At 37.8% G+C, this 13,163-nt stretch overlaps 1 pseudogene; it reads right to left on the bottom strand.

Moving 5' to 3' along the window:
- Positions 1–230: 230 nt before the first annotated feature.
- On the bottom strand, positions 231–12,681 carry LOC103433460 (uncharacterized protein At4g17910-like; annotated as a pseudogene).
- Between the last annotated feature and the right edge of the window lie 482 nt (positions 12,682–13,163).

Here is a 13,163-nt window from a genome sequence, read left to right as displayed (position 1 = left end):
CCCACATTTAATATATAACTCATCTTTATCAAACTTACACCATAGTAGCATAGTGTAATACTAATCAAACTCACGGTTATTGATTCTTTTATGTTGCTATCAAATCACCTTAACCACTATGAAGAGTGCCAATAGGGTCGCTCATATACTATCCATGAGAGAGAGAGAGAGAGAGAGAGAGAGAGAGAGAGAGAGAGTTGGGTGCCTCGGTTGTACACATAGGTGGCTCGGGAGAAGGAAAAAAAAAATCATTGTAATCAAGAGAGCAACAATTTTGTAGGAATTTCTGATGATTACATTGATATCATGTCCTTAACTAATTAGATTTTCAATTTCGACCTACCAAAATTTCAACCGGATGCCGCAAAAATATAGGAAACCAACGATGAAAGTCAGCGAAAATGTATAGGCAATTAATATAAAAAAGGCTTTGACTGCCGATGCAAACAGGGTATCCACCATCAAGTTCACCAAACCCGTGAGCAAATTCGCCTGCACGAAAAAGCAGTATCAGATTGTTTTAAGCATGAGAAATGTTGATTGAACCAGACAATCATTTAATGGTTGCCACAAGAAGCTTAAAAAGGTTTGCTGTCGTATACCAGAAGAAACGTCCCGAGCAAATTGCGATTATACACTTCTTCAAGCGCTGAAGTTTTACTTCCGGGGAGAAAATCAGAGACCAGCAGTATTGCCAACACCTGAAAAAGGATTGACAACTTGAGTAGGAGTTAAACTGAAGGGAGGTTAGTCTTCTGTACAACTGTTGTTTTCTACAGATAAACATATTCTAAAGATGAATGAGGACATTTTCAATCACGAACATTATTCCATCACAACGACGATTTCAGAAGGGGGCACGCCATTTAAATTTTTTACATCCAAATCAATAATTTCAGAAGGGGACATGTCATTTAAATGTTAAACATACCAAAGGAGAAGTGAAAGTATCCAGACTCTAATCTTCGCCCATTTATTGCTTCTTAATGTAGCAGAGGAATGGTTATTGAATAGAAGAAAGTTTCCCAACTGGACACCAACAAGGTACATACCCCAATATCCTGGGAATGAAAACAATAAACTACTTTAAGCAATAAGAAGAAAATCTGCAAACAACACACTCGAAAGAGTATAACTCAGCTTTCTCTCGGTGCCATGCGTTGTTTATATTTTACTTCCATATAATTTCAGGTCTCAACATTTTGCATTTTTGTACTGTTTTTCTGTTTAACCTAATTGGTTTTGTAAATAATATATGCCAAGTGTTCAGCAGTTCACCTCGCAGCAGAAGATGGCGTTCTTTCCAGCTATATCAGAGATGTTTACGTTCCCCAAATACCCACGATTAGGTCATTCAATGAATTACATCATATGACTAAATGCAACCCAACTGCATCACGGCCAACTTATGAAACCAATTTCCACTTTGTTGTTTGAGTTACAGATAACACTAGGAAATATAGAGATGGGATTAAATGAGCTTAGTGCAAATGGTGATGATCATAACAATGATGCTAGATAATTTTAGTGACATTCGTTTATTACATGATAAATTTCACCTTCCATATTCAAAAGGGATACCATTATATAAGATAGGGTTTTAGCCAAAATTGTCTCTGAGATTGGCATAACTCATCACCTTGGTTCCTAAGATATAAAATCAATAGAATTGGTCCTTGAGTTTGTCCACCGTCAATCATTTTGGTCATTTTGTGAAAAATCTCTGTTAAATAAAGAGAAAATGACAAAAGCACCCTCAATTTTGTCAAATCATTTTGGCCCATTGTTTATTAAATTGAAGGTATTTTTTTCGTATTGGTTTTAATAGAGATTTTGACAAACTCAGGGACCATTTCTATTAATTTCAAATCTCAATGACCAAAGTGAGGACTTATGCCAATCTCAAGGACCATTTTGGCTAAAATGCCTAAAAAAATATAACTTCGGTATTGTATTAAAAAGAACAATTGACATACTTTCATATGGTATTTTGATTTAATTTAGAAGATATTATCAAGAACCTCCGGCTAAATATACTTATAATGCAAGCACATACTTCGTCTCCTTTTCATTCAGATTTTAAATCCTCTACATTTTCTTCGTCTCCTTTTCAATTCAGATTTTAAATCCTCTACATTTTCTTAATAATGCTTTGTTGTTGTTGTTGTTGTACATTTTCTTAATAATGAGTAAATCAAAAAGCGGCAACTCAGTTGCAAGATACTAGTCTTAGCTCCAAGCACCAAATTCTATTAATTACAAACACGACTCTGAATCTAGAGTACTTTCTCCTGGTCTGCAGAACTTAACAGTGTAAACTGAATGTGTTCTGGGGACATCAATCTTGGTGCAGACAATAGTATCAATCTTGAGATACTACTGTCTGTTATCACTTTTATCTCTCAATATATGAGCATAGAGAAACGTCATGACCATATTATATATATGCAGAGATTACGATTTAGAGTCTTCCTAAAAAGTAATCTGGGTGCAGCATTCATTTGGTTATCATACTACAGTATTGCTTGGGTCATCAACCCTATACACCGCAAAGATAACACTAATTCAGCTGCTTTTCCAAAAGAAAGTATGCAATAAAATGGAACGTGTGTGATGTTTTCTTTGGTGCAATTACTTGGTATGATACATCATTATGGAAAGGGAAGCTTATATCTCTTACAGCATGATCCAACCTATATCAGTTATGATCAGAACAAAAAGATGAATATTTCGTTAAGCAAACTCAGTCATGAGATTCGAGAACATTAACAACTTGACTAAATAAATAGATCCCATCTTCTTTTATTGGTGTATAAAGAAATTTGTGCTTTGAACTTGACAGAGTCCAAATTATTCAGAAGATCGAATAAGCATGAAAAATATTCAAGCTCAAGCACTTACCAAATATGCTAAAAAACCCCTCCTTATTTTGGCTGATTATATCAGCTCCCCTTTCATTAGAAAGCAGATATGAGTTTAACCCATGCATCAAGCAAACTTGGTAACCTGGAGGATAGAAAACCAATTAGGCTACAGAATATTGTTACATCTACTCAAAGGAAAAAAGTAATAAACCGCATACACCATAAACAACATTGCACAATAAGATTATACCTACTAGAATTAACGAACCAAGAATGCCAGAATACTGTGCGGGAACATTAATTATGGATGTAAGAATTGATACCCCAGCAAGTGTGAAAAGGAAATTCGAATGCACTCCATATTCAACCACATGAACCTACAATGTGTAAACATAACATGACAACAAAATGAGATTAATGCAGTATAGAACAGCCTATTGAACACCTTAAAGTATTGAAATGATCACGATGCACTTCAGTGTTTAAACGGAATGACTTATTACAATAGAAGCTGAATAGAAAGGTCACCCCTCATTGTCAAATTGGCTTAAACTGAAAACTAGACATGACAACAATGTACATACCAAATTGACCTGATAATCCCTGATATCATAAACCTACCTGATAGTCCACACCTGTCGTAGAGAGAAGACGGGCAAACCCAAGGATGATTAGTGGACTAGCAGATTGAATAGCAGTCTTCCATGACCTTAAAAAGCATAAACAAACAGCATCATCAACATCATATTTTCAGACTACGACAGGAGGACACTGCGGTCCGTTTATACCATTCAAGATCATATCATACAAACAAAAATATATAAAACTATAGGTGTTTGCACCCAAAATGTGCCCATTTTTACTTATTTGGGCCATTGGGGTAAAATATGGTATTTGAAGGATTAATATGCAAGAAAGCTAACTTGGAAAGATATTTGGCTGCAAGTGGATGGGATTGGCACTATAATATTGTTTTCCCCATTTGTTTGGGTGGTGGAGGTTTGTCAAGCCTTTGTTTAATCAAGATACATGCATCCTTGCAAATGGGTTGGAAGGCAACATACGGATGTGGATGCAGAGAACATGTGAAAAAATCCAACTAGCTTCTTTTAAATGTTAGTTTATTACAAGTGGGAAAACATGTGATGAAAGCATATGGTGGAAATGCAAGTTCCTCTTTTAATATTATTTCTCCATGCAAGTTGGCAAAAGCAATGCAAGCTGCCCAAGTTTCTTTCAGGCAAGTACAAGGTTCTCAGCATGTGACTCTTTTCAGATCTCTATCTAAAGGGGCAGATGCATAAGGATTATGGACACTCAATCAAACAAACAAATACAAGCACAAACTCTGCTCGAACCAGATTTGCCTTCACGAAATTGTAGTTAGTCCCCAAGCCTTCATCCTTTTCAGGATCAGCCCTTACAAAAGCCATCTTTTGTCTAGTTTATTAGCTCTACTGCTCACTTGTAGTATCGATCTCCTTTGTAGTTTTCATGTACAACTCATTTTCAGTCATTTAAATTACAAGCACTCTGCAATATTAGTCACTTTCCTCTGTCATTTACATTTCCGAGCAACTTTGTCATTTACATATTGTTCTATCTCTCCATATAAGTAAAGTCCTTATTTTTAAGGCAAAGAAAGAACCTTGATTTGAGCAACTCCCACTCAAATGGCACAATCTCTTGATTTGAAGTCAAAAGGCACAACCTCAATCATTCAAATCTCGTCTGCTAGCGGTATCTAGTAGTGGCATGCCCGCACCTACCAATCTCGTATGTGAAGTAAATCCCTAGCTTGCCCGGGAGGCCCATGGCGGATTTAGGGAGCAAACATATTTTGGCACGCCCGGTGGGATCCTTATATAGAGTTAGATTATGAACAATCCTTATGTTCATGATTTTTCTCAATATGCTTTTTCGGAGTATGAGGAGGATGACAGTGTTGAAGAGCGCCCAAGCTATGGCTATCACATAGAGCCAACCTATGAGTTGCCAACTTATGGGTACATGGCTGAAGAGTACTCAAGTCCCATAAAGCATGATTGTCGGCCAGCTAATGGCTATGATGAAGTTTATTATTCCTTTGAAGACAATCACATTCATGATAGGCCAAAAAATGGCTTTGAGTATCAAAATGCTTCCAATGAGTACATAGAGCCAATATATGAGATGCCAACTCTTGATCATCAGGATGAAAAACTTTACAAAGAGGATGTGGGCAAATTAGAGAAGGTGTCCAAACTCCATGTGGCAAGCATCGAATATGGTGAAGAGGTGACTAAGTGTTTTAAAAGGGTGGAGGAAAGCTATACAACTTTTGGAGAAACTTTGAGAAAGTTGATAGATCAAATGTGTCAAATCCCCTCTACAAAGCACATTCACCCTACTACAACCAAGGAAGAACAAATCATACACGTTGATGAAGGCCAAACAATAGCCCCACCCAATGAAAAATCCATGAAAATGGATATGGTTGTAGAAGACCAAGTAGTTGTAGGCCAAACACCAACGCTCGGGGGGCTCGAACTCACACCTCATGTGGAGCTCGAAGAAGAAGAAAAAAGCTCGTACACTCATCCCCGCCAACACAAGCATGTTATCCATATCGAGATCTCAAGGATGGCAAAGCTCGGGATCAAACATGAATGGCCACCTCCTATGGTTCCCAAGCTACATAGCATGACCAATTTAAAAGGTGGATCTGATCTTTCTATACTCAATTTTAAGAAGAGAAAAAGATTTGAGTGTTAAGAGGAAAATAACACATCAGCAGCCAATGGGCTCCTATAACATGCCCGAATGGCTTTCCCTTCTATTATCCTCTTGTGCATTTTTTTTTAGTTCCTTTCTTTCTCATTTTCTCTTTCTCTCTTTCTTCCCTTTTTGTCGGAAAGGGCCTTTCTTTGGCTTTTGAGTTATTAGGCAACAAAAAACAAGAATATATATATATATATATATATATATATATATAACCTTTTCTCATACTCTACCCGAAAGGACTGTAGTTTATGTTTCTATTGCCCGACAAGGGCTTTCTTTTTGTTGTTTTGATTTGTCAGAAAGGGCTCTCTCTCTCTCTCAGTCTTTTCCCTTTTGTTTCCTTTCTTTCTTTCTCTTTTCCTTTCCTTTTCTTTTTCTTTCTATTCCTCTGTTTTGCTTACTTGCCCAACTTGGGCAGATGTTGTCTTGCCCAACTGGGTTATCTTACCCAATGAGTGGTTGCCCAAGGGAGCTGCAATCTTGCTCGATGGGCAGGACGCCCGTCGTTACCTTCCAACATACAGCCAACATAGCAGCTGCAGCTTCAAAGCCAGCCACTACACTTCAGCCTTCATCTTCAACTCACCACTAGTTGGAGGAGGTGTGCAAGAAAGCTATGTGCCAATTTTTACTTATTTGGGCCATTGGGGTAAAATATGGTATTTGAAGGATTAATATGCAAGAAAGCTAACTTGGAAAGATATTTGGCTGCAAGTGGATGGGTTTGGCACTATAATATTGTTTTTCCCATTTGTTTGGGTGGTGGAGGTTTGTCAAGCCTTTGTTTAATCAAGATACATGCATCCTTGCAAATGGGTTGGAAGGCAACATACGGATGTGAATGCAGAGAACATGTGAAAGAAGCCAACTAGCTTCTTTTAAATGTTAGTTTATTACAAGTGGGAAAACATGTGATGAAAGCATGTGGTGGAAATGCAAGTTCCTCTTTTAATATTATTTCTCCATGCAAGTTGGCAAAAGCAATGCAAGCTACCCAAGTTTCTTTCGGCCAAGTACAAGGTTCTCAGCATGTGGCTCTTTTCAGATCTCTATTTAAAGGGGCAGATGCATAAAGATTATGGACACTCAATCAAACAAACAAATACAAGCACAAACTCTGCTCAAACCAGATTTGCCTTCACGAAACTGTAGTCAGTCCCACAAGCCTTCATCCTTTTCAGGATCAGCCCTAACAAAAGCCATCTTTTGTCTAGTTTATTAGCTCTGTTGCTCACTTGTAGTATCGATCTCCTTTGTAGGTTTCATGTACAACTCATTTTCAGTCATTTAAATTACAAGCACTCTGCAATATTAGTCACTTTCCTCTGTCATTTACATTTCTGAGCAACCTTGTCATTTACATATTGTTCTATCTCTCCATATAAGTAAAGTCCTTATTTTTAAGGCAAAGAAAGAACCTTTATTTGAGCAACTCCCACTCAAATGGCACAATCTCTTGATTTGAAGTCAAAAGGTGCAACCTCAATCATTTAAATCCAATCTGCTAGCGGTATCTAGTAGTGGCATGCCCGCACCCACCTATCTCGTATGTGAAGTACATCCCCAGCTTGCCCGCGAGGCCCATGGCGGATTTAGGGAGCAAACAATAGGAAAAAACAAACCATTAAAGAGTTAACAAAAATGATGATAATATTTAAACATAATCCCAGGATTTCTTGGAAGTTGGGACCTTCAAGAGACTAGTCATAAGATATTTGTTCCATTGGGGTGCTGCTAGTTTGGGAGGAACACTCAAACCTCCATATATTTCCATTATTCCGAAACACGTTATTCTCTTAACTTTTTTTTTTATTGCTGTTTGTCTAAACTTTCAAAAAAGATATGCCAAGAGAAAAGAATATCTTAGGAGTTAGAACAAATAAACATTTGCAAATTTATAGATGTATGCTATATGCGCACACACACACACACCTACATGAGAGAAGAGAGAGAAGAGAGAGTTAAGACGTTACACTAACCTTGATGATATATTTCGTGCTTGCCGTGAAACTAACGAATTTGCTATGACAAATGAGCCAACCCCAAGATCCATCTGACAAATTCATGTATGGAAATTTTTTCACTAGTGGTCATTTCTCGATTTAATTTTCACAATAGATATTCATTAAGTAGAGACGTTTAACACATGCGATGTAGGTCTCAAAGAAAAAAGAATATCTAAAATACAAACAATAAATTAAGAGAAGCTAATATAAAGGCACAGGAAGAAAAAGAAGTGATAGAAAAAATATGATCCGAAACAATTCTACTATTCTTATTTTAAACAAAATTTGGACAATTCTACTATTCTTATTCTAAACAAAATTTGGAACTAGTACCAGAGAACTAGTGAGCGCCGGTAACTTATGATTGCATCCCTAAGTCTTGTACTATATTGGCTATTGATAAATAATGAAGGAATTATTCATGAGGGTGTGGTATGATATCAAACGAAATTCAGAGATAGCGAAATTCAGACAGAATTAAAAAGTTCGCGGCAAATTGGAAGCTACTCATCAATTGATGGCAACCCAGAAGGAAATGCTAGTAATGGAACATATGTTATTTGACTTATCAATTTGAAGAGTAAGGTGGTACAAGTTATACTCTAATGAAAATGAACAAAATCTAGTCAAGTCAACACTGTAACAATAGGCTTAAGAAGATCGCAGTTTCGTTCCATATTGCTTGCAAAATTCTTACCCAGCCCGTACCATAAGTCTCAGTCTTGGCATATCTTCTAGGGAATATTCTGAAGTCAACAGTCAAGATACAAAGGCATGTGATGATCATCTGCAGCAATTACTTTTGTTCACACGAAAAAAATAGTATAAGTTACAGGAAATTTTTTATAGTAAAAAATTATACTATGCAGACCTAAGTGAAACTGCATACCGTAGCAACTCTGTAAGACGAAACATTTTGCCTTATAGAATAAGGATCCTCCTTCAAAGTAGAATAAGAACCAAACCTACATTTAAGTGAATGCAACTGTGAATCAGTCTACTATATCCAAGCATAAAAATACTCTGCTACTCATACAAACATCTTCTAGGATTGTGAACATGGCATGAATGACTACTCATAATGGGGGGAATACTGAAAAGAAGTAACATATTTACCTTTTTGCTGCAATACTGAAAAGCAGTAACAACATCAACAAAGTCGCCCAGATATACATCCACTCTGCCAAAACCTGACATGAGTTATGATCATAGTGAATATAATATGACATGTATCCCTGGATAAGAACAATGTGACCACAACAGAAGACCCGACTCTAGAATATACAGTTACACACTATCAATTTTGAGACACTTTGATGATTCATGAGCAAAGGCACTGCTTTCAGAAGTTTAAAAAGTGGTGGAGAAAAAAGGATTGCAATCTCCACTCTAAAGATTACTTAAAAGCTTGGATCCTTCCAAAACTCAGGGTTTAAACTTTGGTATTCAGGCACAAATAGAACGAGAAACGGTGTTGGCATCATCGTGGACAAGACCTTGACACAAGATGTTGTAGATGTCAAGAGGGTAGGAGATAGAATCATGGCAATCAGGATTGTAATAGGACAAGAACTCATCAATGTGATTAGTGCGTACACACCTCAAGTAGGGTTGGATACGAGTTCGAAGGAGAAATTTTGGGAAGACCTTGGAGACTTGGTGCAAGGAATTGCCCAGACGGATAAGTTATTTATAGGAGGAGATTTAAATGGACACGTGGGCAGGGAGACAGGCAACTATGGAGGTTTTCATGGTGGCCATGGTTTTGGGGAGAGAAACGAGGATGGGGAAGCTATCTTGGATTTTGCAATGGCATATGATCTCTTCTTAGCCAACACCTTCTTTAAGAAGAGAGAAGAACATGTGATCACCTACAAGAGTGGGTCGTCAAAAACACAAATAGATTTTCTTCTAATGAGGAAAGGGGATCGTATAACTTGTAAGGATTGCAAAGTTATACCGGGAGAGAGCTTGGCTAATCAACATCGCTTGTTGGTGATGGATGTACATATCAAAAGAGTGAGAAAAAAGCATAAGACTTGGAAGTACCCAAGGACTAGATGGTGGAATCTAAAAGGAGAAAAACAAGCCATTTTCAAAGAGTAATCACTTAGTGTGTGTGGGATAGAGAGGGGGAAGCTAGCCAAAGGTGGGATTCCATGGCTAGTTGTATCCGAAAAATAGCAAAAGAGGTATTAGGAGAGTTCAAGGGCTTTGCTCCACACCAAAAGGAATCTTGGTGGTGGAATGAGGAGGTACAACAAAAGGTGAAGGCTAAGAAGGAATGTTGTAGAGCCTTATACAAGGATAGGACTGATGAAAATGGTGAAAGGTATAGAAGAGCGAAGCAAGAGGCAAAGAAAGCTGTGAGAGAAGCTAAGTTAGCGGCTTATGACGATATGTATAAGCGACTAGATACCAAAGAAGGAGAGTTGGATATCTATAAACTAGTTAGAGTAAGGGAAAAGAACACAAGGGACCTAAACCAAGTGAGGTGCATCAAGGATGAGGATGGAAAGGTTCTTGCTACAGAGAACACGGTCAAAGACAGATGGAGAGGTTATTTTCATAATCTTTTCAATGAAGGACATGAAAGGAGTACTTCTTTAGGGGAGTTGAGTAACTCAGAAAAGTGTAGAAACTACTCCTTTTATCGTCGAATCAGGAAGGAAGAAGTGGTTGTAGCTTTGAAGAAGATGAAGCATAGAAAAGCAGTGGGCCCAGACAATATACCAATCGAAGTGTGGAAAGTCTTGGGAGAGACAGGTATAACATGGCTCACTGACCTTTTCAATAGGATTTTGAAAATGAAGAAGATGCCAAATGAGTGGCGAAATAGCATTTTAGTGCCTATCTACAAGAATAAGGGCGACATACATGAACTATAGGGGTATTAAGCTAATGAGTCATACAATGAAGCTCTGGGAGAGAGTCATTGAGCATAGATTGAGGCAAGAGACACGGGTTTCAGACAACCAATTCAGGTTCATGCCAGGGCGCTCAACCATGGAGGCAATCTATCTCTTACAAAGATTGATGGAAAGATATAGAGATGGGAAAAAGGATTTACATATGGTCTTTATAGATTTGGAAAAAGCGTATGATAGGGTCCCAAGAGACATTCTTTGGAGGATTTTAGAGAAGAAAAGAGTACGAGTAGCATATATCCAAGCTATAAAGGATATGTATGAAGGAGCAAAGACTGCCATAAGAACTCATGAAGGACAAACCGAAAGCTTTCCCATAACTGTAGGATTACATCAAGGCTCATCCTTAAGTCCTTACCTTTTTGCGTTGGTAATGGATGAGTTAACAGGACATATTCAAGATGATATTCCTTGGTGTATGCTTTTCGCAGACGATATGGTGTTGATAGATGAAACTCAGGAAGGGGTAAATGCGAAGCTTAACCTTTGGAGAGAAGTGTTGGAATCTAAAGGTCTTCGCCTAAGCAGATCAAAGACAGAATATATGGAGTACAAGTTCAGTGCAAATGGAGACCAAAATGAGTTAGGGGTGAGGATCGGAGATCAGGAAATACCAAAGAGGGACTGTTTTGGCTACTTAGGATCTATCTTGCAAAAGAACGGAAAATTAGATAGAGATCTCAACCATAGAATACAAGCTGGATGGATGAAGTGGAAGAATGCATCCGGCGTGTTGTGTGACCGCCGTATGCCACTGAAGCTCAGGGGAAAATTTAATAGGACGGCAATAAGGCCGACAATGCTGTATGGCACAAAATGTTGGGCGGTAAAGCATCAACACGTACACAAAATGCGTTTGGACATGTGCAAAGAAGGCCTACTGACACTTCGGTTCGAAGATGTGACTACGGGATAGAGGTTCAGGGCCGAAAGGGTAGAGGAAGACTTAGGAAAACTTTGGAAGAGACCTTAAGAAAAGACTTAGAGTACTTGGATCTAACGGAGGACATGACACAAAACCGAGCGCAATGGCATTCTAGGATTCATATAGCCGACCCCACGTAGTGGGAAAAGGCTTTGTTGTTGTTGTTGTTGTCAATTAAAGAACACTTTCAGTGTAAACTAAAACGATTGGAAGTGTAATGAGAAGAAAATCAAGGGACAATGAAGCCATGTAAGCCGCCCATCCCTTAGAACCAACTACTGCATCATCATTTTTCTTTAGTGCCACATCTATGGGAAAACAATCACACAAAAAAAAAAATTATATAAGAAAAACAAACATATTAGCTACAACGCACATCAAACAAGCTTGGAAATAAGAAGCTTATGGTAATGTGAAGGGATACAGTATAAACGCTAAATTGAATGACTACATTTCGTGTTGCTGAAAACACAGCAAGATAATGTTAGAAACTATGAGATAGACTCTTTTGGAGACTAGAATGTAGCCCCGCCAGACGATGTTTCTATCATATATGTAAAATCTAGCATACAGGACATGGCGCCTAACCGTGACCGCTATCATGCACACACACACGCACAGGCATACAACAACAATAATAGCAAGGTTTTGTTCAATAACCAAATCATTAGAAGGATAATATTTTGGTAATTTGAGAATATATTGAGAAAAAAAAAAGTTGGATTGGAAAAACGAAAGTCCTTGTGGCTTACCAACAACACGATGAGAGCCAACTTTGTGCCGCAGAAGTAACAGAATCTGACAACAACGTAAGAAAACTATCAGAGTTCACAAAAACAAAAATACAAACAACATAAAAGTGCATCAGCATTATTGTTCTAAACTTAAAAAATGCGAAACGAAGAAGAAATATGAAATATTAGGTCAATTTACAGGGATTATTGTGGTAAGCGCGGCAATCTCCATCATTGATGATCCGCTCAAATTGCTCACAAACCTGAAAAGGTTATCAAATTGCGCAAAACAAAGTTAAATTAAAATATAATCAACAGTTTAGTAAAGCAGATGATTTTAGAAAGAGTGAAAGAATAGTAACTTTTCTTTTAGACGTTTGTTTGGATTGAAGGAGTCGGGAAGAGAATCCATGGATAAAAGAGAATAGAGGTGAACTTCGCCGGAGGATTTGATACGACCCAATTCTCTAACCCCTTAATCAACCTGCAAGTCACAAAGGATAGAGAGGGAGAGGGAAGAAAGAGAGAGAAAGACAGAGACAGAGACAGAGACAGAGCAGAGCTATTGAATTGTTTTTTGGTTTTGTATTTCTGTTTGTAAATTTTGATCTGATACAATTGAGGGAGCTCAGCTCCTTTTATAGGCTTTTACACCTTTAATGCCAGCTGGCATTTCAAACAGACATCGCTAATTAACAGGAATAAGACTAACAAATCCAATATTAAACCCCTAATAGTGATTAAACCAAATCACTAAATCCTAAGTTCATAACATTGCCTACCCCTTAAGAACAACGTTGTCCTCAAGGTTAAATTGAAGAACTGGTTGTACTTCTCAATTACTTGCTTCTGCATAACATGCTCCTATTTGCAGCCCTTGCAATTGCTTTTCCAAGAAATGATTTCTGCCTATAATGTCAAATGGAGACCCACCATGGACCTGC

This window comes from Malus domestica, chromosome 16 (assembly GCF_042453785.1).
Source record: "Malus domestica chromosome 16, GDT2T_hap1".
Taxonomy (NCBI): Eukaryota; Viridiplantae; Streptophyta; class Magnoliopsida; order Rosales; family Rosaceae; genus Malus; species Malus domestica.
Note: the sequence above shows the minus strand (reverse complement) of the source record. Positions and strands in the feature narration are given on the sequence as shown.